Source organism: Rana temporaria, chromosome 2 (genome assembly GCF_905171775.1).
Source record: "Rana temporaria chromosome 2, aRanTem1.1, whole genome shotgun sequence".
NCBI classification, from domain to species: domain Eukaryota; kingdom Metazoa; phylum Chordata; class Amphibia; order Anura; family Ranidae; genus Rana; species Rana temporaria.
The window spans coordinates 27180388-27206012 of NC_053490.1; the positions used below are offsets into that span (position 1 = coordinate 27180388).

Consider the following 25625-nt stretch of genomic DNA (forward strand, 5'->3'; position numbering starts at 1 on the left):
AAACTATTTACGGAAACAAACTGCAGGACAAGTACTCCTTCCCGAGCTAAGCCGTCCGCAAATCTCTCTAGAAAATAAAGCTGCCACAATATTTTACCATTGACGTCTGGGAAAATTTTCTTTGCTATGAAAATAAAATTCACTTAGAGAAAGACAGTTTAATATACCCGACCTCTAATAGTGCGATGTTTAGGACAGAAACAATTTACGCATCCGTAGAAAGACATATAGCTGTAGAGTGAAGGAGAATCGTAATTGTTCCCTTCACCCCGTGTGAGCTTATTATTTTACTAGCAGCTGCATTGCTGGTTTGTGACCTTGTCTTTGGCTTGGAGCGACGCTCATCAGTTCTTCCTAGGACAGGTGCGTCACTAGAACAAAAGATTAGAAAATTGCCTTTTTAAAATCTAATAATCGATTATTTTTAATCCAAGCTACACCATTTAAAAATAAAATGCCCGATAATTTTAAGAGCCCAGAACACTTTCTAGGTGGTATGCCCAGATCACATCCACTTTCTGGGTGGTATGCCCAGATCACATCCACTTTCTGGGTGGTATGCTCAGATCACATCCACTTTCTGGGTGGTATGCCCAGATCACATCCACTTTCTGGGTGGTATGCCCAGATCACATCCGCTCTCTGGGTGGTATGCTCAGATCACATCCACTTTCTGGGTGGTATGCCCAGATCACATCCACTTTCTGGGTGGTATGCCCAGATCACATCCACTTTCTGGGTGGTACAGTAGGTGACCGCGATATTTTGTCAATCTCACTCCCTTTCTCAGCGACATTGACCACCTACGAGCCCCATTGCGGGAGCCAGCGCCGAGCCAGGTCACCGCGATGGGGAAAAAGCCGTCATAGAAGCAAAGGGCATCCGACTTGGATTCCCGCCAATTCTAGCCGCGGCGTTTGGTATGAATCACGAGGAGGAACTCCACGCCAAATTTTTAATAAAAAAACGGCATGGGTTCCCCCCCAGGGGCATACCAGGCCCTTAGGTCTGGTATGGGTTGTAAGGAGAACCCCCCTATGCTGAAAAAACAATCCATACCAGACCCGTATCCAAAGCACGTCGCCCGGCCGGTCAGGAAAGGAGTGGGGACGAGCGAGCGCCCCCCCCCTCCTGAGTCGTAACAGGCCACATGCCCTCAACATGGGGGGGTTGGGTGCTCTGGGGCAGCCCACCCCAAAGCACCCTGTCTCCATGTTGATAAGGACAGGGCCTCTTCCCGACAACCCTGGCCGTTGGTTGTCGGGGTCTCAAACGTTTCTTAAAGTGGTTGTATAGGCAATCAATGCATTAAGAAAAAAAGCCTTCTGTGTGCAGCAGCCCCCAGCCCCCTAATATTTACCTGAGCCCCCTCTCTAACCAGCGATGTCCACGAATGCCCTGATTGGCAGAGACATAACAGCAGTGCCATTGGCTTCTGTTGCTGTCAATGAAACTCAGTTAGCCAATGATGAGAGAGAGGAGGTGGGGCCTAGCCACGGCTCCATGTCTGAATGCATACACGAGCTGCTGCTTGGCTCGGGAGCCCCTATAGCAAGCTGCTTGCTGCGGGGGCACTCAACAGGAGGGAGGAGCCAGGAGCTCCAGCCAGGCACCCGAGAAGAAGAGGATCCGGGATGCCCTGTGCAAAACAACTGCACAGGACAGGTAAGTAGGACTTGTTTGTTATTTTAATAGAAAAACAGGAGACTTTAATTCCATCACTATACTAGAAAATAATAATATTTTGCTGCACATGTCCCTGATGTCCTGTTCTGTCTGGCACCTGTAAAGCAGGCAGGGAGTGGGCAGATCTTCTATCAATTCCACTTCTGCCTGACACCCGTCAAATAGACAGAAAATTAGATGTATTAGAGTTTATATATATATAAAATCTCTGCTTGTCTAGAGGTTCCCAAACCACGCCAATCAGTAGCTCAATACTGCTCTTATTATCAGATGGTACCTGACATTAGCCTTGGGTGAAATATTGACAAGTGTTCGCTACTGTGCATGGGGGCGAGGAAACAAAACCCGCCTTGTGATGTTAGCATGCATGTGTTGTCAGTGTATGCTAAAAACAGACCAGTAGTCCAGTGCCTGTGGGCGCAGCAACAAAGAGGCCTATTTTCGCAAACATTTTACAGGTACTTCTTCCAGAATCAATAGAAAATATCTTAACAAGCTGCTTGATTTAAGAGAAACAAAACTATACAATTGTATTTCTCAATTGTGCTGTGCGGTGCTGCATGGAGCTGATCCCAAAGCACCCTCCCCATGTTGGGGGCAAGCAGTCTGGTATGGTTCGGGGGGATGCTCGCTCATCCCCCTCCCTTTACTCTTAAAATCTATACCAGACCCAAAGAGCCTGGTATGGATTTGGGGGGCCAAACCATTTTTTTTGGCGTGGCGTTCCCCTTAATATCTATACCAGACCCGAAGGGCCTGATATGATTTTTGAGGTGACCCCGTGTCATTTTTTTCTTAATTTTCTGCACTGTATTATATATTCTTTACACTACAGTGTATTATATACTATCTACACTGCACTGTATTATATACACTCTACACTACACTGTATTATATATTCTACACTACAATGTATTATATATTCTCTTTACTACACTGTATTATATATTCTACACTACACTGTATTATATATACTATTTACTAAAAGTATTATATATTCTCTTTACTACACTGTATTATATACACTCTACACTACACTGTATTATATACAGTCTACACTACACTGTATTATATACAGTCTACACTACACTGTATTATATACAGTCTACACTACACTGTATTATTTACAGTCTACACTACACTGTAGTATATATACTATTTACTACAATGTATTATATATTCTCTTTACTACACTGTATTGAATATATAATACAGTGTAGTAAAGAGTATATATAATACAGTGTAGTAAAGAGAATATATAATACATTGTAGTAAATAGTATATATAATACAGTGTAGTGTATATAATATATAATACAGTGTAGTAAAGAGTATATATAATACAGTGTAGTGTAGAGAATATATAATACAGTGTAGTAAAGAGTATATATAATACAGTGTAGTGTATAGAATATATAATACAGTGTAGTAAAGAGTATATATTACACTACACTGTATTATATATTCTCTACACTACACTGTATTATATACACTCTACACTACACTGTATTATACACTACACTGTATTATATATACTCTTTACTACAATGTATTATATATTCTACACTACACTGTATTATATACACTCAACACTACACTGTATTATATATTCTACACTACACTGTATTATATATTCTACACTACACTGTATTAAATACACTCTACACTACACTGTATTATATATTCTCTACACTAACTGACTGCACACTGCATTAACTACCCTGCCTAATCTCTATTCATACACTATATACAGCCGCCATGTAAGCTTAGCCCCTGAGCCATGATTGGCCAAAAGCATCCTTGCGTTCGACTCGAACATACAACCCATCCCTACTGTCCAGTGATGAATGGAGCTGTCCAGTGCAAAATGGAGCTCTCTAGTGCTGAAAAGAGCTGTCTAGTGCAGAATGGAGCTGCCCAGTATTAAATGAAGCTGTCCAGTGCTGGATGGAGCTGTCCAGTACAGAACTGAGCTGACCAATGTAGAATGGAGCTGTCCAGTGCTGAATACGGCTGGGTAGTGCTGAATGGAGCTGTCCAGTGCTGAATGGAGCTGTCCAGTGCTGAATGGAGCTGTCCAGTGCTGAATAGATCTGTTCACTGCCATACAGGTTTGTCAAGCAATGAACAAAGCTGTGCAGTGCTGAATGGGACAGTCTCTTGTTTTAAATTATCCCTTTATGAGTTAATAATAATAATAATAATAATAATAATAATAATATTATTATTATTATTACATTCACATAACTATGCAGTACCCAACATCCTGATCTAAAGTGTTCTTCAAGTGTACACCCAGATGAAGGACACCTTCAGGATAAATGTAAAAAATCTGCTCACAAGCTTCCCCATCCCTTGCTGCTGATTGGCACTAATCCTCTTCTGCCAGCACTCAGATAGCTGTTGTGCATTCTCCAGGTATGACATTAGCACTGCTTAGAATCTCAATGTGTTCAAATGGGCAGCCCAGCTTTGGGAATCCATCAAAAAAGTAATAGACGCTGGGCTGCTTCATGACATGGAAGGAGTGAAATTTTAACTGGCCATACGCTTGGTGACATTCCTAAAAGCCTTCCATGAGATTTCAAATTAAAAAAAAGAACAGCAAAAAAGATTGGATGGAATTAAATAATCCACAGTAATCTGGCCTACGTCCTTTAGTTGTCTTTCAGTTTTAACCATTTGCGTACTGGGCACATAAACCCCCTTCGTTCCTAGGCGAAATTTCAGCTTATGGCACTGCGTTGCTTTAACTGACATTTGCGCGGTCGTGCGACGTGGCTCCCAAACAAAATTGACGTCCTTTTTTCCCCACAAATAGAGCTTTATTTTGGTGGTATTTGATCACCTCTGCGGTTTTTATTTTTTGCGCTATAAACAAAAAAAGAGCGACAATTTAAAAAAATATATATATATATATATTTTTTACTTGTTGCTATAATAAATATCCCAATTTAAAAAAAAAAAAATAAAAAAAAATTCTCAGTTAAGGCCGATACGCTTTTTTCGACGTATTTTTGTAAAAAAAAAAAAAATGCAATAAGCTTGCGCAAAAGTTATAGCGCCTACAAAATAGGGGACAGAATTATGTTTTTTTTTTTACTAGTAATGGCGGCGATCTGCAATTTTTATTGGGACTGCGATATTGCGACGGACGTATCGGACACTTTTGACACAAATTTGGCGCCATTCACATTTATACAGCGATCAGTGCTATAAAAATGCACTAATTACTGTATAAATGTGACTGGCATTGAAGGGGTTAACACTAGGGGGTGAGGAAGGGGTTAAATGTGTATCCTGGGTGTGTTCTAACTGTGTGGGGGGAGGGGGGGTGACTGGGGGAGGTGACCGATGCTGTGTCCCTATGTACAAGAGACACATATCGGTCTCCTCTCCTCTGACAGCACGTGGAGCTCTGTGTTTACACACAGAGCTCCACGTCCCTGCTGTGTTCCCGACGATCGCGTGTACCCGGCGGACATCGCAGCCGCCAGGTACATGCATCGGCTTCCCAGGGATGCGCCGGGACAGTGTTTACCCGCTGCGCGCCCCCCAGTGGCGCGTGCGGGTAATGCTTTCAAATGACGTCCAAAGACGTCCAGTTGGCACGCTGTTGACGTCTTTTGTTAATAGCGCGGGTCTCAAGTGGTTAAGAAGCCAAACAATTTAAACCGCATTGGATATCAATAAAAAAACACCACGATGTCAGTGAACAGGCTTTTTTAACCAATGTGATCCAAAAAAGCATTCAAAATTGCTACAACTGATCAGTAGGATTACGATAAACAACCTTCTGTTGCAAAGGATCCCCAGCCCCCCTTATACTTACCTGGACCCTAATCCTGTGTTTCTGGCTCTCTTCCTCCTCACTGGACAGATTGATAGCAGTGGAAGCAATTGTCTCCTGCTGCTGTCAATCAAATCATATGATGCAGGAGCGGTGGGTGGGGGCAAGGGCAAGCCCCGATGTCTATGTCTATAGACGCAGGCAGCGGGGCTCAGGAGCGAGCCCACATGAGTACCCCCTTAGAAAGTGTCTTTCTATGGGGGCACTCGCCAAGAGGAGGAGCCAGGAGCACTGGTGAGGGACCCCAGAAGAAGAGTATTGAGGCTGCTCTGTGTGAAACCATTGCACAGAGCAGGTAAGTACTGTATAACAGGTTTATTATTTTAACCACTTGCCGCCAAATCACATATATGTACGTGATTGACTTCAAGTGTTTTTTTCAGGAGATGATCAGCTTTTACGAAGCCGCTAATTAGCCGTTGCCTCTCCAGGCTCTACCGTCCCAGTGTCCACTGGCTTACCATAGAGCTTGTCAACGGTCCCTGATGAGCTCTATTGTATAGGAAACCCAAAGCAATGGTTATTAGGCTCGGTTCACACACTGGGGCGGCTTCAACTCTGAAGCCGCCCCGCACAACGCGACTTCAGCGTGGCTTGCAAATTACGTATTTAATAGACGTCAATGCAAGCCATTCCAAATTCGCCCCAAAGTAGTGCAGGAACATATATATATATTTTTTTAAATCCTTTATTTCAAAAGTAAAAGAAAAGAAAACAACAAAAAGGTTCCAATCATTAGAACATGCATATTTAAATTACCACAATGTTGAGTAGTACATTACACCAATCTAAGGCTATTTAATCCAGTAATATAATATCCTCTATCATCAAATTCTTCAAAATAATATCCTCTATCATCAAATTCTTCAAAATAATATCCTCTATCATCAAGTTATTCGGAATGTCCTTCCCTTCTTTGTCAAATATTCAAAGAAAAAGGAGAAAAAAAAAAACACAGGAAAAAAGAACAATAATGGAAACCTACATGAATAAGTAGATCGATTTTTCTCTCTCCTCCTCCCCTCCAGGTCCTACATGAGCTGAAAACCTTACATTTCCTCTTCAATTAACCACTTAAGACCCGGACCTTTAGGCAGCTAAAGGACCCGGCCAATTTTTTCGATTCGGCACTGCGTCGCTTTAACTGACAATTGCGCGGTCGTGCCACGTGGCTCCCAAACAAAATTGGCGTCCTTTTTTCCCCACAATTAGAGCTTTATTTTGGTGGTATTTGATCACCTCTGCAGTTTTTAGTTTTTACGCTATAAACAAAAATAGAGCGACAATTTTGAAAAAGAATTCTATATTTTTTACTTTTTGCTATAATAAATATCCCCCAAAAATATATATGTATAAAAAAAAAATCCTCAGTTTAGGGCGATACGTATTCTTCTACCTATTTTTGGTAAAAAAAATCGCAATAAGCGTTTATCGGTTGGTTTGCGCAAAATTTATAGCATTTACAAAATAGGGGATAGTTTTATTGCAATTTTATTCATTATTATTTTTTTACTACTAATGGCGGCGATCAGCGATTTTTTTCATGACTGCGATTATAGCGGACACTTCGGACAATTTTAACACATTTTTGGGACCATTGTCATTTTCACAGCAAAAAATGCATTATTTACTGTGAAAATTACAATTGCAGTTTTGGGAGTTAACCACAAGGGGGCGCTGAAGGGGTTATGTGTGACCTCATCTGTGTTTACAACTGTAGGGGGTGTGGCTGTAGGTCTGACTTCATCGATTGTGTTTCCCTATAAAAGGGAACCCACAATCGATGACGGCGCCACAGTGAAGAACGGGGAAGCTGTGTTTACAAACAGCTCTCACCGATCTTCAGCTCCGGGGACCGATCCTGGGACTCCAGCGGCGATCGGTCTGAGCTTCGGACCGGGTTGCGGGCGCACGCCTGGGCACTTAAAGAGGACGTACCTGTACGTGCTTGTGCCAAGCCGTGCCATTCTGCCGACATAAATGTGCAGGAGGCGGTCCTTAAGTGGTTTATAATATTCACATCTATGAGTCTTTTTCTAAGTCGGAGGGACTTGAGTCGCTCCGATTAGAATGGTTCTATTACACTAAATGGAGCGCGACTTGTCAAGCGACTAAGTCACCTGACAAGTCGCCTCCAGTGTGAACCGACACTTATCCTGCGTACACACGATCGGAAATTTCGACAAGAAAAGTCCGATGTGAGCTTGTGGTCAGAAATTCCGACCAAGTGTAGGCTCCAACGGAATTTTTCTGTCAGAATTTCCGCCAAGAAAAATGTAAAAGCGGGTTCTCACATTTTCCTACGGGAAAAGTTCTTGTCAGAAATTCCGATCATCTGTAAGCAATTCCGACAGAGAAAAATCCTATGCATGCTCGGAATCAAGTCGACGCATGCTCGGAAGCATTGATTTGAATTTTTCTCGGCTCGTTGTAGTGTTGTATGTCAGCGCGTTCTTGACAGTCAGAATTTGGTGTGACCGTGTGTATGCAAGACAGGTTTGAGACAAAATTCCGTGGGAAAAAAAAATCCACGGTTTTCTTGACGGAATTTCCGATCGTGTGTGTGCGCATTATTGTCACTTCCAGTTTCCCTAGATGTAAACAGTGCCATTTTTAAATTGTGAAAGCATCTTATTGCGATTTTTTTTTTTTTTACCAAAAATATGTAGAAGAATACGTATCGGCCTAAACTGGGGGAAAAAAAACGTTTTTTATATATTTTTTGGGGATATTTATTATAGCAAAAAGTAAAAAAAATATTGAATTTTTTTCAAAATTGTTGCTCTATTTTTGTTTATTTATTTTATTTTATATTAAGTATAAAGTACATACAATATTTCATTCACAGAGAGCCTGTTCCGGCCCCAGAAAAATATACAAAAATTCTTTATTTTCCAGTTTTAAGAAAACCTATTTTTGTTTATATTGCAAAAAAATAAAAAACCGCAGAGGTGATCAAATACCACCAAAAGACAGCTCTATGTGTGGGGAAAAAAAGGACGTCAATTTTGTTTGGGAGCCACGTCACACGACCGCGCAATTGTCAGTTAAAGCGACGCAGTGCTGAATCGCAAACAGAGGCCTGGTCTTTGGCCAGCAAAATGGTCCGGGGCTTAAATCTTCTGCCCATGTTGTTGTTATAACTTTGGATAGTAAAACATTTTTTTTTTCTGCCAGTAAATACATATATACAGCCCACTTCATGTTTCTTGTCTGGTCATTAGCCTAGGCTTATGACATCATGCACAGCTCTCTTTCTCTCACTCTAGCTAGAGTTTGCCATGAAGGGAGGGGGGGGTGAGTCATAAGAGGGCCAATCAGAGCTGCAAAGCTGGAGGTGTGTGCAACGGTCACCACCGTTTATGATATTCCCATTCCATCGCCCCTAGACAGCTTATCCGACAGTCCGACAATCCAGCAGACACGATCCATAATAATTCCCTCAGAGAGACGAGACATACGCTCTGTGTTCTGAGTCAAATGTATGAATGCTTTAATGGTACACTCTCAGCTTTTCATGCAGTTACAGGCATGTTACAGTAATCAAAGGAACAAAGCAACTCTCCACCCACACATCACACAATGGGGGGGTTTCAATACACCTTCTCTTAGACAATGACATTCAGTTGAGTTAATTTATTAGTCACCCCCCAGACGTCCCGTCTCCGCAATGAGAGGAGGTAATTACTACAGCTTGACAAGTCAAATTCCTTTACTAAACATAATTGACATGCAAATTCCCTACCCCTGAAAGGATACATCTGACTTTTCAGACTTAGTTAGCATCACACAATGGACAATGGAATGTCTTTCAGGAGTCTATTGACCTGGTGTGGGTCAGCATGAACCAAACTGTAATATTCCAAGATATCTAGTGTTGAGCAGAATACGCCATATTCGATTTCGCGATATATCACGAATATATAGCCGAATATTCGAGAAATATTCGCTAAATTCGAAACATTCGTGATATTTTATCGAAATTTCGCAAAATGCGAATGCGATATTTACTGCGGAATTTCGACAACTGCTGTAGGAGCACTCTGATTGGCTCAGAATATTCGTGATATTTTATCGAAATTTCGCAAAATGCGAATGCGATATTTACTGCGGAATTTCGACAACTGCTGTAGGAGCACTCTGATTGGCTCAAAATATTCGTGATATTTTATCGAAATTTCGCAAAATGCGAATGCGATATTTACTGCGGAATTTCGACAACTGCTGTAGGAGCACTCTGATTGGCTCAGAATATTCGTGATATTTTATCGAAATTTCGCAAAATGCGAATGCGATATTTATTGCGGAATTTCGACTACTGCTGTAGGAGCACTCTGATTGGCTCTGATGCAGAAGAAGGGCGAAGAAAATAATCGCGCAATATTCCTATTGCCGAATAATCGCATTGCGAATTTTCAGCAATATAAAATGATCGCTTCAGCTACTCGGCCCAAGGTCTCTAATCATACCAGCAATGCTTTTAGACGTCGATGGAGATCTCTAGGATGTGATCTGTTCTAAAAATAAAATTGAAAAAATCTGAATATTCGGAATAGCGAATATTGACCGCGAAATTCGAGATATTCGCGAATACTCGAATATGCCATATTCGAGCCGAATATTCGCAATACGAATATTCGTGAGCAACACTAAAGATATCCTGCAAAACATGAATTATCATTTCTCAGTCATCCTATGCCCAAAAGGGGCACAGGGTGACCCTAGACCCAAGAGTCATTAGTGACGCTAGCACAGGAGTACCCCCCATCCTTCAAAGGTCTCTGGGTGTCACGGGTCATTCCGTTACAGTGTGCCTCTGTGTAAATCCAGGAAGTGAACAGGCAGCAGCTTCAGCTGCCCACAGTTAAAATGGCTGCAGCCAGACTCAGTGGAGGGAGATTTCTGCAGCATATATTGGGCAAGTACAGAATCACAGTATTATATAAAATAATATGCAAAGTGGTCGGAGGGAAGCTTCAGAATGGCAGAGATGTTTTGATTACAAATTATGTGAGCAGACTGCAGTTTCTCTTTAACAAGGACTGTTTTTTTTATGCATGCTACCATCCCTAAAGCATGAGTTAATCCCAACCAGGAAGTGCCTGCTAGCGGGCGCTCTTTGAGCAGATGGTGTCCTGTAGGTATGGCACGCTTCCTCATTAGTGAAGAATTACGTCATGTTTGAGTATCTGCTGGAGCCACAGCGATCCTGCCGCGCTGGCCACCCTGGCATTATTTTTAGATAATTGTTATACTTTCCAGTGTAATTTTAAGAATAGATCAAATGTGGCCTCTTTTGTTTCATCGACAAACGCAGAGAAACTGCAAAGCCTGCTCCATTTTGTATCTTCAAGGAGAATGCTTATGGAGGTGTAAAATCTGACCCAATTAAATGGAGTTCAGTGGGAGGCCAAGAGCCTTTCAAGTAACGTTTGTGACCGGGGTTCTGGTTTTTCCGACTGCCAAGAAGATTCTGGCTTACTTGTGATGTAAATTGAGATTTTCCTAGCCTGTGAAGGAAAATATTAGTTATATGAAGACAGGAGGCGAGTATCTTATGCAAATCTCTCTTTACTAAAGCTCATAGCAGAAATACACAAAACCTTTATAGTAATCTAAAAATAAACTCAAAGGAACCACCAATCCCAGCAGTCCCTGGGCCAACGTAGCCCCTCCCAGGCCTCAGCCTATATAAGGGACTGCCTGAGGTAACCACATCCTCTTTCTTTGTGCAAATCCGTGCAATCAGGAAAACGAAAGTCCAATCAACTCTCCTTGCGATGGCCAGGAACCGTCCTGTTGAAACACGATATCCGCATCTGGAGGGAAAAGGAGGTAGGACCAACTTGGACCACTTCATACAAACTAACTTCGACCCAACGGGGTCAGGAGAAGTCGAATCACTCCGAGCCGACCAGTCAGTCGTCCTCAGGGAAAATGTATCAACTGCAATCCAACGGGGATTGTGTGCAACTTAAACCATCCGCATTCCAGGTTCAGGATTGTAATGTTCAATATCCTGCAAGGAGAAAAGAATAATCGTAATAGGGATGGGAAGGGAGGGAAGATACTCGCCTCCTGTCTTCATATAACTAATATTTTCCTTCACAGGCTAGGAAAATCTCAATTTATACATCAGACAGGAGGCTTCGTATCTTATGCAAGTTCAAAGCAAACAACAGAATTAACATTGTACATAATGCAGGTAAACCTCATAACATTGACATGGACACATGGGCCTCCGGTCTGAACTAGAAATTACGAAAGGTGGACTCTGAGGACCAATCAGCCGCCGTAAGTAAGTCGGAAAGAGAGCCTCCCGAGGAGACGATTTTCGTAGCCATAGCGCCCCTAGTAGAATGTGCTCCAAATAGGGAGATGTCTATGCCCGCCATTTCCATGGTGGAACGTACCCATCGTGCCAGTGTGGCGGAAGAGACTGGGTGATGAGGCTTGACATACGAGACAAGAAGTTGGGAGAAAGTCGGCGGTCGAAGAGCAATCGTGCGTGCCTCATAAGATTGTAGGCAGCGAACCACGCAAAGTCGCGGGTGAGTGGGAAAAAAGGGATAGAAGACCGAATGAATACCTGTTTTTGTTCTACGGACCACCGAAAATCTGACCCCTTGAGGCGAGAATTGGCGCCTGGAAATGTCTAACGCTCGCACGTCCGAGACGCGCTTGATAGAGACTAAACAAAGCAGGACTGTTATTTTGTAAGATAACAATCGCAGGGATAGGTCATCATTGTCTTCCCACGAGGCAAACATGTCGAGCAACTTGGAGATATCCCAAGTTGTCTGATATCTAGGCCTAGGGGGGCGTTGGAATCTAATACCTCGCAGGAGTCTACAGACTAGTGGATGTTTTCCCACAGCTACAGAATTCACTGGGCAGTGATACGCTGAGATAGCCGAGCGGTATATGTTGATGGAGCTGTAAGATTTGCCAGAATCAAAAGATTCTGCCAAATAATTCACCACTACCGATACAGGGGCACGTATGGGATCAACCTGTTGTTGATCACACCAACGAACCCAGAGTCGCCAAGCATGCTGGTAGGTTGATCTAGTCCCGGGGGCCCAGGCCACGGCGAGGAGATCCCTAGCTGATCCTGAAAGGCTGTTATCCGCTTCTGAGATCCTGAAATCAGCCATGCTAGGAGGTGGAGGTTGCCCTCCACGACTAGCGGATGGAGGTCCCCGGACGGGTTGGTCAGTAATAGTGGGAAAAGGGGGATCAGTCTGGGGTGATCCACGACCATCCCCAAGAGGAGAGGGAACCAGGGCTGCGTCGGCCACCAGGGCGTGATCAGTACAATCGTTGCCTGTTGATTCGAGGCGTGGAGGAGAACTCTGGGTATCATCTGGAAGGGGGGAAACGCGTAGTGGGTTCCCTCTGGCCAAATGTGACGGAAAGCGTCCACCCCGGATGCTTCTGGGTCCGGCCTCCAACTGAAGAAGCGAGGCAGCTGGTGGTTGAGACGAGAAGCGAACAGATCCATGCTCAAAGGACCCCAAAGACACTCTAAAAGGAGGAACACAGAGCGATCCAGCCGCCAGTCGCTGGAGTCGACAAGGTGGCGTGAGTTCCAGTCGGCTACCGTGTTGGAGACCCCCGGAATATATTCCGCGATGGGGACAATGTTGCGGGCCAAGCAAAAGTGCCAGAACTCCTTCGCAAGGTCTGCAAGGATCCTGGACCTGGTGCCTCCCAAGCGGTTGACGTATTGAACCGCCGCCACATTGTCCATGCGGAACAGTACATGCGGAAGCCTGTGGGATGAAGCTCTTGACGGCAAAAAATGCCGCCAAAAGTTCCAAAGCATTGATGTGCAACTCCGATTCGGAGGTAGACCAAGTCCCCCCTGTGGAATCTGTCCCGCAGCGAGCGCCCCAGCCGTGGCGACTCGCATCCGACTCTATGATGATGTCGGGTCCGGAGTTGAAAATGGTCTTGCCGTTCCACTCGACGACGTGACGAAGCCACCACTGCAATTCTTCTATTGCCTCCGGGCAGAGAGGGATCTCGTCCGCATACCTGAGGCCCTGGCGAAGGTGTAAAATCTTGAGCCTCTGAAGGGCCCTGTAATGCAGTGGGGCCGGGAAGATGGCTTGAATAGATGCGGCTAAGAGCCCCACTAAGCGGGCTAGAACCCTTAAGGATAAGGAGCCTTTGCGAAGCACTGCCCTGATTTCCTTGCGAATTAGGGTTAATTTTGTTTTTGGGAGACGGAGGACCGCTTGTTTGGTGTCCACTAGGAAACCCAAGAATTCCATTACCTGGGCTGGAACCAGAACCGATTTTTCTCGGTTGATTAAGAACCCCAGTGTCTGTAGTAGGGAGACCGTCCATGACATGTGAAGGTAAGCTAGGGTCCTTGAATGGGCCATGATGAGGAGATCGTCCAGATAAATGATCAGACGAACCCCTCTGCTTCGCAGTGATGCCACCACCGGTTTCATCAACTTCGTGAAACACCATGGTGCCGACGATAACCCGAATGGGAGGCAGGTAAACTGCCACATCTGACTTTTCCAGAGGAAACGGAGTAGGTGTTGTGACTCCGGGTGAATTGGGACGGTGAGGTAGGCGTCTTTCAGATCTATCTTGCCTAACCAGTCTCCCGGTTGCAGGAGGTCTCGGAGGCAGTGAATGCCCTCCATCTTGAAATGTCTGTAGCAGACATGTTGGTTCAGATTTCTTAGGTTTATTACGGGACGGAACCCGCCCCCTTTTTTCTTGACAAGGAAAAGATTGCTTGTGAAGCCCGGGGAACAATTTTCTATTTTTAAAATTGCTTGTTTGGACCTGAGGTCCTGTATTTCGTTCTCGATGAGAGCAACGTTTTGGCGTGTGAATTTGATAGGATGAGGGACAACATTTAATGTCGGTGGCGACAGGAGTTCTATTTGAAAACCCCCGACCGTCTGCAATATCCATGGGTCTGCCGTAATCGCAGACCAGGCGTGGATAAAATACCTCAGGCGTCCCCCCACTGGTATGTGTGGTTGCGGAATGTAGGGTATACTCACCGAAGGGAGGCCGGGATCGGGTGTATCCACGTCCACTGCGTCCGCGCCATGGTCTTCCTCGGGGCGGAAAGAACGGTGCTGGTTGCGCCACCGGAACGGGGTAGGTGGGAGGAGCCTGCTGATATTGGTACTGGGGGTTTGGTCTGTTCTGTGGCCTATAGGCGGACCCGCGGCCGGCAGATCGGCCTCTACCTCTGCCGGCCCTGTTAAAAACTCTCACAGCCCCTGATTTTCTCAATGATGTCTGGGCTTTATCAAGTCCTGAAAATAGTCCCACAAACTTATTAATATCTTTGAGGAGGTTATCCCCAAAGAGCATGCCGATCGCTGCAGGACCGGGTTCGGTCTCGGCCAGGTGGGAGAGTTGGGGGTCTAGCCGCATTAAAATAGAGCGGCGTCTCTCCACCGAGCAGGAGGTGTTAGCCGTACCTGCTAGACAAATAGCCCTCTGGGCCCAGCCGCGTAGCTGATTTAAGTCTACCGGTTGATCCGAAGCGGCTGCTTGTTCTGATAAATTCAGAATCTTAGTTAATGGTCCCATTAAATCTAAGATGCGTTCCTGAATAGATTTAAAGGAACGCTCAATCCCTTTTTTTGGGAAGTTTTCCCGATTTTGCCAGATATTTGGCCAGCATGGGGTCCACCTCTGGTGTGGCCACCACTTTATTGGGGATGGAGGGTCTAGGGCATTCGGCCCGTAGTTTGTTGCGGGCGGGTCTGTCCAGGGATTTCCTGGCCCAGAGCTCCACGTATTGAGATACGTGTGGCAAGGGGGACCAATCGCCAGATCGCGGGTGGGCGATGGCGTCCGGATGAAAGAATGGTTCCCCCAAGGCGTCTAATATTACTTCGCCCTGTGTATCAGGGGTGGCATTGGAGTGAAATGCCGTATCCCCAGCATCTTGTCTATCGTCATCAGACTCGTAGTCGTCAGACTCGCTTTTTCCTGAAACGCCTGGCGAGACCTCGTCCGAGGAATCGACGTAGGAGTCAGGTTTAGTCCTTCTAGAGGACCGTTGCCTCTTTATGTCTAACTCCCTGAGGCCCAGGGGTCGATCAGAGTCTGGTGGATGCTGGGGTTGGCAGACCGGGGAAGGAACTGCCTGGAACACGTTGTTTACTTCCCCTGTCGGGGAGTCGGGTGCCGCTAGAATGTGTTTCTGTTTAAAAGAAACCTTGTCTTTTTTGTTTGGCGGTTCGCCACTTAGGACTGGAGGATTAGGCATAGCAGGCTTTGATAGGCGTGGTCCAGTGGACGGGATGGCCGAGGCCAGAGCCGTCTGGACAGAAATATTAATCAGATCCTGGATCTGAGCAGCTGTCATGAACTGCGTAGTGTCCAGGGTAAAAGCCTCCCCTGCGAGGGGGGCAGTATAATTGTCTTCAGACATGTTATGTTTGACCCGCAGGGATTTCTCAATCACGGGCAAATTCTTTATATATATATCTATATATGGTTAAATCAGTACATATATATCTATATCAGTTAATTCTCTAGATAATATTGTTTAGACTAAAGTATACAGGTGATGGTCCCCCTTAAAACTTTTAGTTCTATCCTTACAGAGGAATCTTGCTGTAAGCATAGGAGATGGATATAGGTTGGGAGTTATTTGTGTGGCCTGAGATAGCAAGTATCTACAGGCAGGCGAAAGGATATTGAGAAAGGGGGGAATGGGAGCAGCGCTGCAGGCTTCCTCACCTCCACACCGACCGTTCTGCACTGGGAGCGGTGGGAAGGAGAAAGCCCGCGATCCTCCGCGCTCTGGGGCGAAGTCTCGCGAGACTACGCTTACCAGAGCGCCGATTGGCTAACGCCGAGTCCCGCCCCTCCTCAGCGCGCGAAAACGTGAGGAGAGAGGGGGGAAAGATGGCGCCGTCTGCAGTGCTGTGATCGCTGACAGGCGAGAAACGGGGAGAGGACGGGGGTACCGCAATGCCGCAACGATCGCGTGCGGGGCAAGCGCCCGCACTTCTCGGCCAGCGATGGTGGAAGGGACACAGGGGGTTCACCTGTGAGGACTCCACCAAGCAGTAAAAAACAGTTAATAATATAGACACAGTAAAACGAACGGTACATGAATAAACCGCTTGAGGAAGAAAAACGGGGAGGTAGGGGATTACCCCACTCCCAACTCCACTCTAAAACAGCTGTATAGGAAAAAACAAGTAGTACTTATCTGTAAGCTGCCATGAGCAGAAAGAAAGAGGATGTGGTTACCTCAGGCAGTCCCTTATATAGGCTGAGGCCTGGGAGGGGCTACGTTGGCCCAGGGACTGCTGGGATTGGTGGTTCCTTTGAGTTTATTTTTAGATTACTATAAAGGTTTTGTGTATTTCTGCTATGAGCTTTAGTAAAGAGAGATTTGCATAAGATACGAAGCCTCCTGTCTGATGTATAATTAGTATTGGTACATATGATTTACAGAATGGGGGGGGGGGGGTGTTATTTTCATCACAGAAGAACGAGAAAAAAAATTAATTTACCTCCCCCCTTCTCATTTTGTTTGTCTTTCCCTCTCATCCTCTCTTTTATTTTAACCACTTAAGCCCCGAACCATTTTGCTGGTCAATGACCAGGCCACTTTTTGCTAATTCGGCACTGCGTCACTTTAACCACTTCAGCCCCAGACCATATTGCTGGTCAATGACCGGTGCCACTTTTTGCTAATTCGGCACTGCGTCGCTTTAACTGACAATTGCGCGGTCGTGTGACGTGGCTCCCAAACAGAATTGGCGTCCTTTTTTCCCCACAAATAGAGCTTTCTTTTGGTGGTATTTGATCATCTCTGCATTTTTTTTTTTTTGCGCTATAAACAAAAATAGAGCGACAATTTTGAAAAAAAATCAATTTTTTTTACTTTTTGCTCTAATAAATATTCCCCAAAAATATATAAAAAAACATTTTTTTTCCTCAGTTTAGGCCGATATGTATTCTTCTACATATTTTTGGTAAAAAAAAATTGCAATAAGTGTTTATTGATTGGTTTGCGCAAAAGTTATAGCGTCTACAAAATAGGGGATGGTTTTATGGCAATTGTATTAATATATATATTTTTTACTAGTAATGGCGGCGATCAGCGATTTTTATCGTGACTGTGACATTATGGCGGACACATCGGACACTTTTGACACATTTTTGGGACCATTGTAATTTTTACAGCGATCAGTGCTATAAAAATGCATTGATTACTGTAAAAATGAAACTGGCAGTGAAGGGGTAACCACTAGGTGGCGTTGAAGGGGTTAAGTATGTCTAGGGATGTGTTCTAACTGCAGGGGGGATGGGCTGTGTGTGACACGACACTGATCACCGCTTCCGATTACAGGAAGCTGAGTACACTGTCCTGTCACTAGGAAGACTGGGGAAATGCTTGTTTACATCAGCATTTCCCTGTTCTTTCTCACGGTGACACGATCACGGGTATAGTCGCGGACATCGAGTCAGTGGGACCCGCGGTCGGAGTCACGGAGCTCCCGGCGGGTGGGTGCACCCACAATGCCGGCTTCTTAAAGGGGACGTTTATATACATCCGTATATATACAGCCTGTCCTTGCCATGCTGTCGACGTATATAGTCGTGCGCTGGTCGGCAAGCAGTTAAAGATGAATTTCAGGTATGGATATACATTGTATTACCAAAAGTATTGGTACACTTGTCCTTATACACACATGAGCTTTAATAGTATCTCGGTCTTAGTCCGTAGGGTTCAATGTTGAGTTGGCCCCGCCCTTGCAGCTATAACAGCTTCAACTCTTCTGGGAAGGCTGTCCACAAGGTTTAGGAGTGTGTCTATGGGAATGTTTGACCCTTCTTCCAGAAGCGCATTTGTGAGGTTAGTCTCCACTCTAATTCATCCCAAAGGTGTTCTATTGGGTTAAGGTCAGGACTCTGTGCAAGCCAGACAAGTTCCTCTACCCCAAACTTGCTCATCCATGTCTTTATGGACTTTGCTTTGTGCACTGGTCCAAATCATTTGGTGGAGGGGGGATTATGGTGGGGGGTTGTTTTTCAGGGGTTGGGATTGGCCCCTTAGTTCCAGTGAAGGGAACTCTTAAGGCGTCAGCATACCAAAACATTTTGGACAATTTCATGCTCCCAACTTTGTGGGAACAGTTTGGGGAAGACTCCTCCCTGTTCCAACATGACTGCGCACCAGTGCACAAAGTAAGGTCCATAAAGACACGGATGAGCGAGTTTGGGGTGGAGGAACTTGACTGGCACAGAGTTCTAACTTCAACCCAATAGAACAATTTTGCGATGAATCAGAGCGGAGACTGCGAGTCAGGCCTTCTCGTCCACATCAGTGCCTGATCTCACAAATGCACTTCTGGAAGAATGGTCAAACATTCCCATAGACACACTCCTAAACATTGTGGACAGCCTTCCCAGAAGAGTTGAAGCTGTTAGGGCTGCAAAGGGAGGACCAACTCAATATTGAACCCTACGGACTAAGACTGGGATGCCATTAAAGTTCATGTATGTGTAAAAGCAGGTGTCCCAATACTTTTGATAATATAGTGTATTTTACATAGTTATATTGGTCCAGCTTGAAAAATGTAAGTATAAATACTTCATAACTGTGGGATCCATCTGGAAGCTGGAAATTACTGTATTAGGCACTCTTATGACAATGGTCTCCACTTGCTACTGAGTCCTGTGCTGAGCAGCCGTCCAGCAGGATAATGAACACAGGAGGTTGGCTGCTTGGCACAAGCACCATTCAAACAGTAGAACGCTATATATGTTACCACATGGATTTTGTGTTTTTTTATATATATTTTGTATTCAATAAAGATGTAAAAGGATTTTAATCAATTCAAAATTCAGAATTGAAATAAATAATGTGATAATCACTATTGTGCAACGCCAAAAACTAAAAACGCACAAAAAATAGACAAAGAAGTTGCACAAAATATTCCACAAAGATGCTGTGAAAAAAATTCCAAATATTAATTCCAGTGTTCTATCAGTGATAGCTTAGTGCATATACATATCAAAGAAGAAAAGTGCTGTACAAATATGCAGGCTGAAGTCCTTATTCAACTGTGACCATTTCCAAATCCTCGCACTTTAATTACATGATTCCAATCCACCATGCATCTTTATATGTTTATTTATTTATACTCACCAGAGCCCGCTGGACCACAAAGCGCCTGTAATAATTAGGGTTGTCCCGATACCGATACTAGTATCGGTATCGGGACCGATACCGAGCATTTGTCTTACCCATCAGCGGGCGGAGCGGCGGGCAGCATGTCGAGCTGGCAGGGAGCGCAGAGTTTAGGGCAACCGGAGCCATCACATTCAGTCGTGGAAGTGACAATCCGTGTTGCCGTCAGAGACGCCCATCTTGGTACACCCTGCACTCGGCCACAGTATGCCAGCAGCGGACATCTTGTTATACCCAGCCCACATAGTTTGGCCGAGTGCAAGGAGTACCAGGATGGGCGTTGCAGGCAGCCTTCACTAATGGCATTTTAGTGCCTGCCCATCAGTGCCCATAAATGTCACCTACCAGTGCCCGCCAGCTGTCAGTGCCACCTGCCAGTGCCAACCAGCCATCAGTGCCACCTGCCAGTGCCAGCCAGCCGTCAGTGCCACCTGTCAGTGCCAACCAGTCATCAGTGCCACCTTCCAGTCTCTGCCAGCCGTCAGTGCCGCCTGCCAGTGCCAACCAGCCATCAGTGCCACCTGTCAGTGCCAACCCCTTGTTCGGCTCATGTGATAGGCGGAACACTAGAAGACTATCAGACGAGCCGAACTAGGGGGGCGGGACCTTGCACACAGACCCAGCTCCATGACATACGATACGAGCGCCGGAGGACAGAAGGAGGGGAGCGCTGCAGTCACCGCTTAAAGCGGCCCCAGGAGCAGTTCTGCCCTGCTCCTGGCTCTCCATGGCGATTCCAGGGGGGGCAAACGACCCCCCTTGCCCTATGGAGCGGACGCCCATGCGAGTCGGGCGGCTCGGCTGTTTGAGGCTGCTCTAGTCCTGCAAAGGGAACTGCGTTTCTGCTGTGAAAAAAGTGCAGGGACTCCGGTACCACGCGTTCCCGCAGGACTTGAGCCCTGGTAACATGTCAATATTAATCAATAGCCTTGTATGGATCATTAGAGATTACGGCCTGATTCTTGTCCAGTGAAGCGCGCTCTGTGTATTCCGGCAGATACGGATAAAAAAAATCTATTAATATGGATGGCCCAGAGCCATTGCTGCAGAATAGACGCGCAGGGCAGCCGCGGACAGCGTTCTGTATATATGGCTATAGATCTATGCACAGGGAGAGTTGAATATAGCTTCCTAATGACAAAACCGTGCCCCGGGGACATTCACATGTGTCTACTTTCTCAGTGCTAATAAGCAGCACACAGAGAATGCAAAATTCCCAGGATTTACACTCCAATGATTGCAGCATGGGAGAGAGTTTAATACCGCAGCACAGAGGGGCGCTAGGTAGGCAATTCGTTACAGCAGCAAAACCATTTTCTTCTTCTAAGTGGCCAGATGTTGGATAATATATAATTTAAAGTGGAACCCCAGACTGTTTTTTATTTTGGATTGAGTTGCCATGGGTTAGAAGTTAGTTATCTTTCAGGCTGGCCCTATGTTGAAACTCTGCCACGGGTATTAGGTTATTTCATCTGTGTCAAATGCTTACCCCAACCGCATGCTGTGGTTCCTCCCGATGACTCGGATATCCTGCAGGGGCATATTTATCACAGGTACTTGTATAGTGTGCTCAATGTATGCAACGCTTTACATATATAGGGCTAGATTCAGAGACAGTTACGCCGGCGCAGGGATGGACTGGCCATTGGGACTACAGGGAGTTTCCCGGTGGGCCGATGGCTCAGTGGGCCGGCTTCAGTGACAGCGGACTTCTGACCCCCTCTGCTCCTCTGTCTCTCCCTCCCCGCAGCGCTCACCTGGGGGTAACAAAGAAGCAGAAGGAGGACCAGAGGAGCAGAGGGGACGACAGAGGAGCATGGGGGGAGGGGACAGACAGCTGACTCAACAGCTATGGCCTGGGAGTTTCTCACTTCTGCCTAATATTGTCCCAAGAGGGGGGCACCGAACTGATTCTTTGCCCCGAGTGAAATAATGTCTAGCATCCCCACTGGTACTGCCTATAAGAGTACCAGTACCAGCCGTTCTACTCTAATAAAGTAGAACAGCTAGTGGCTAGTGAAAGGGGAGAGGGGCCTTGGGTGGCCGGGGGTGGGGGGGAGTTGTCCGGCCACCATGGGAGAGACCTGTCAAAGTGGGCCAGTCTGGATGAAGTCCAGGGCCAAATTTCTGTCCCAGTCCAACCCTGCGCCGGCGTATCAGTAGATACGCCGTCGTAACTCTGAATCTACGCCGTCGTAAATTTAAGCGTATTCTGGAAACCAGATACGCTTAAATTAGGCCAAGATACGAGCGGCGTAAGTCTCCTATGCCGTCGTATCTTAGGCCCCATACACACGAGAGGATTTATCCGCGAATACGTTCCAGCGGAACGTTTCCGCGGATAAATCCTCTGGAGGATTTCAGCAGATTTCTCTGCGATGGAGTGTACTCACCATCGCATTGAAATCCGCGCCGAAATCCTCTGGCGATGACGTGTTGCGCCGTCGCCGCGATTATGACGCGGCGACGTGCGCGACGCTGTCATATAAGGAATTCCACGCATGCGTCGAATCATTACGACGCATGCGGGGGATCCCTTCGGACGAATGGATCCGGTGAGTCTATACAGACCAGCGGATCCATCCGTTGGGATGGATTCCAGCAGATGGATTTGTTTAGCATGTCAGCAAATATTCGATCTGCTGGAATCCATCCCAGGGGAGATATATCCGCGGAAACAGATCCGCTGGCGTGTACACACCATAGGATCTATCCGCTGAAACCCATTCGCTGGGATTTTTCAGCGGATGGATTCTATCGTGTGTATGGGGCCTTAGGGTGCATATTTACACTGGCCGCCAGGTGGCACTTCCGTTGATTTTGGCGTAGAATATGCAAATGAACTAGATATGCCGATTCAGAAACGTACGTGCGCCCGGCGCATTTTTTAAGGCTTTTTCCGGCTTAAAGTTAGTCAAACAAATAGCTGGCCTAGCCAATGTTAAGTATGGCCGTCGTTCCGACGTCGAAATTTGAAAATTTTACATTGCTTGCGTAAGTCGTCCGTGAATGGGGCTGGACGTAATTTACGTCCACGTCGAAACCAATACGTCCTTGCGGCGTACTTTGGAGCAATGCACACTGGGATATGTCCACGGACGGCGCATGCGCCGTTCGCTAAAAACGTCAATCACGTCGGGTCACCAGTAATTAACATAAAACACGCCCCCTTGTTCCACATTTGAATTCGGCTTACGTCGGCAGATTTACGCTACGCCGCCGCAACTTACGGAGCAAGTGCTTTGTGAATACTGCATTTGCCTCTCTAAATTGCGGCGGCGTAGCGTAAATAATATACGCTACGCCCGCACAAATTTACGTCCCCCTACCTGAATCTAGCCCATATTGTACATTCACATCAGTCCTTGCCCTTAAGGAGCTTACAATCTAAGGTCCCTAACACACCTTTATATATTAAGGCCAATTTAGACAGGAGACAATGAACCTACCAGCATGTCTTTGGAGTGTGGGAGGAAACCAGAGTACCCAGAGGAAACCCACACAGGCACAGGGAGTACATGCAAACTCCATGCAGGTAGTGCCATGGTTGGGATTCAAACCAATGACCCAAGCAGTGGCGGCTGGTGTTTTTTTGGGGGGGCAAACAACCCCCCGGGCCAACGGTGGAGCGGCACTAGCACAACTGCACCACCCCCCCCCCCCCCACCATGTGGCACTAACACCCCACCTGCTGTCTGCCGGTCAGTCCTTACCCTAGAGGCGCGGCGGTGAGAGCAGCGGTTGGGTCTTTATGGAGTGCGAAGCGGCCATCTTCCAGCGTGGTCGCCCCTGTCCTTAAGTGTGGCGGGCTCAGGGAAAGCTGCTCCGGTGTCCTCTCCTGGAGCAGCTTCTGCGGTGCGTCTCCTCTCTGCTCCTCCCTGGCCCTAGGCATCCAATAGGATCACCTGACGTTTTGGCCAATCGGGAAATGGATTTTATACCCGCTTCCTGATAAGCCGGGAGGAGGGCCAATGTTGCAACAGCGAATATTTATTGGCTGTTGCAACACACCTGGGTGGGCTCCGGACGCAGTGCTCTGCACCCCGTGCCCACCTTATTTTGCACCAATTAGAGCCTCTGGCAGAAAATCTAATAGTGTGTATGGAGCCTTAGGCCCCGTACACACGATAGGATCGATCCGCTGAAATTTTTCCGCGGACCGGTTTCAGCGGATAGATCCGCTGGTGTGTACGATTTTTTTCCGGGCGATGGATTTCCAGCGGATCAAAATTTCTTAGCCTGCTAAGAAATCTATCCGCTGGATCAATCCGTCCGATTCCCTCCCTCGCATGCGTCGTAATGATTCGACGCATGCGTGGAAGTCCTTATATCACAGCGTCGCGCACATCGCCGCGTCATCATCGTGGCGACGGCGCGACACGTCACCGCGGAGGGAATTCCGCACGGATTTTGATCTCATGGTTAGTACAACCATGAGATCAAAATCCGCCAGAGGATTTATCCGCGGAAACGGACCTCCGGACCGTTTCCGCGGATCGATCCTCTCGTGTGTACTAGGCATTAGAGTGCATGACTGGCAGTAATTCACAGGGTAGTAAGTCCATACAGCCCTCAGGTTCCCAGCCCCTCAGGGAGCCCCAACTGCCCCCCCCCCAACGGCGGATCCAGGGGGGGGGCAACAGGGCAATTGCCCCCCCCCCCCCCCCCCGAGGCAATCATGTCACATTGGCTTTAAAATTGGCTTTTTTTTTTTTTTTTTACAATTTTTTTTTTAAACTGCTTTGTGGCAACAGCGGATCCAGGGGGGGGGGGCAACATGGCAATTGCTCCCCCCCCCCCCCCCCCCCGAGGCAATCATGTCATATTGGCTTTTAAACTGCTTTGCGGTGCCTGCAGCTCCCGCTGCCGAGTCTCTAACTCTCTCTCCCTCTCTCATGACCAGGGCTGGTAGGCTGCCTGTCCTGAGGCTGCTTTGAGCTGTAGCTGACTGCAGCGCTCCCCTCTCTCCTGCGTGTATGACATCGGGCATCTCTCGCTGTGTGTGAGAGCTGGATCTGTGTTCGGCTGTGCTGCCTGTGCTAGACCTGCTCGTGTGATAGTAGATGGAGATGGAACACTGATTGAATCAGTGTTTTGTCTATCACACAAGCCCGTCTAGGGTGGGACTTTGCTAGAGCCGAACACAGACCTACAGCTCCTGTTTGTTCCATGACACACGTCGGGAGAGGAGATACCTGCTGTGTGTGATCGAGGCAATGCCATGGTGAGTGCCATGCACAGTGTGGCTGCATTAATAGACAAAAGTGGGACTGCATGTATATACAAAAGTGGGACTGCATTCATATACAAAAGTGGGACTGCATTCATATACAAAAGTGGGACTGCATTCATAGACACAAGTGGGGCTGCATTCATAGACAAAAGTGGGGCTGCATTCATAGACAAAAGTGGGGCTGCATTCATAGACAAAAGTGGGGCTGCATTCATTGATATACAAAAGTGGGTCTGCATTGATATACAAAAGTGGGTCTGCATTGATATACAAAAGTGGGACTGCATTAATATACAAAAGTGGGTCTGCATTGATATACAAAAGTGGGACTGCATTAATATACAAAAGTGGGACTGAATTTATACACAAAGGTGGGGCTGTGTTCATATGCACAGTGAGGCTGCAATGGTGGGCACTGATGAGGCTGCATTGATCTCTTGTACCATGTGTTCAGTCTCTGACCATCCCTTGTACCATGCCTGCAGTCTCTGACCATCTCTTATACCACGTCTGCAGTCTCTGACCATCCCTTGTACCATGCCTGCAGTCTCTGACCATCTCTTATACCACGTCTGCAGTCTCTGACCATCCCTTGTACCATGCCTGCAGTCTCTGACCATCTCTTATACCACGTCTGCAGTCTCTGAC

General features: G+C 46.4%; 1 protein-coding gene across 3 annotated transcripts in view; it reads right to left on the reverse strand.

Moving 5' to 3' along the window:
* The window catches only part of DLG2 (discs large MAGUK scaffold protein 2), a 2211856-nt gene that overhangs the window by 1146215 nt on the left and 1040016 nt on the right, over window positions 1-25625 (reverse strand). The gene's annotated exons all lie outside the window — the stretch shown is intronic.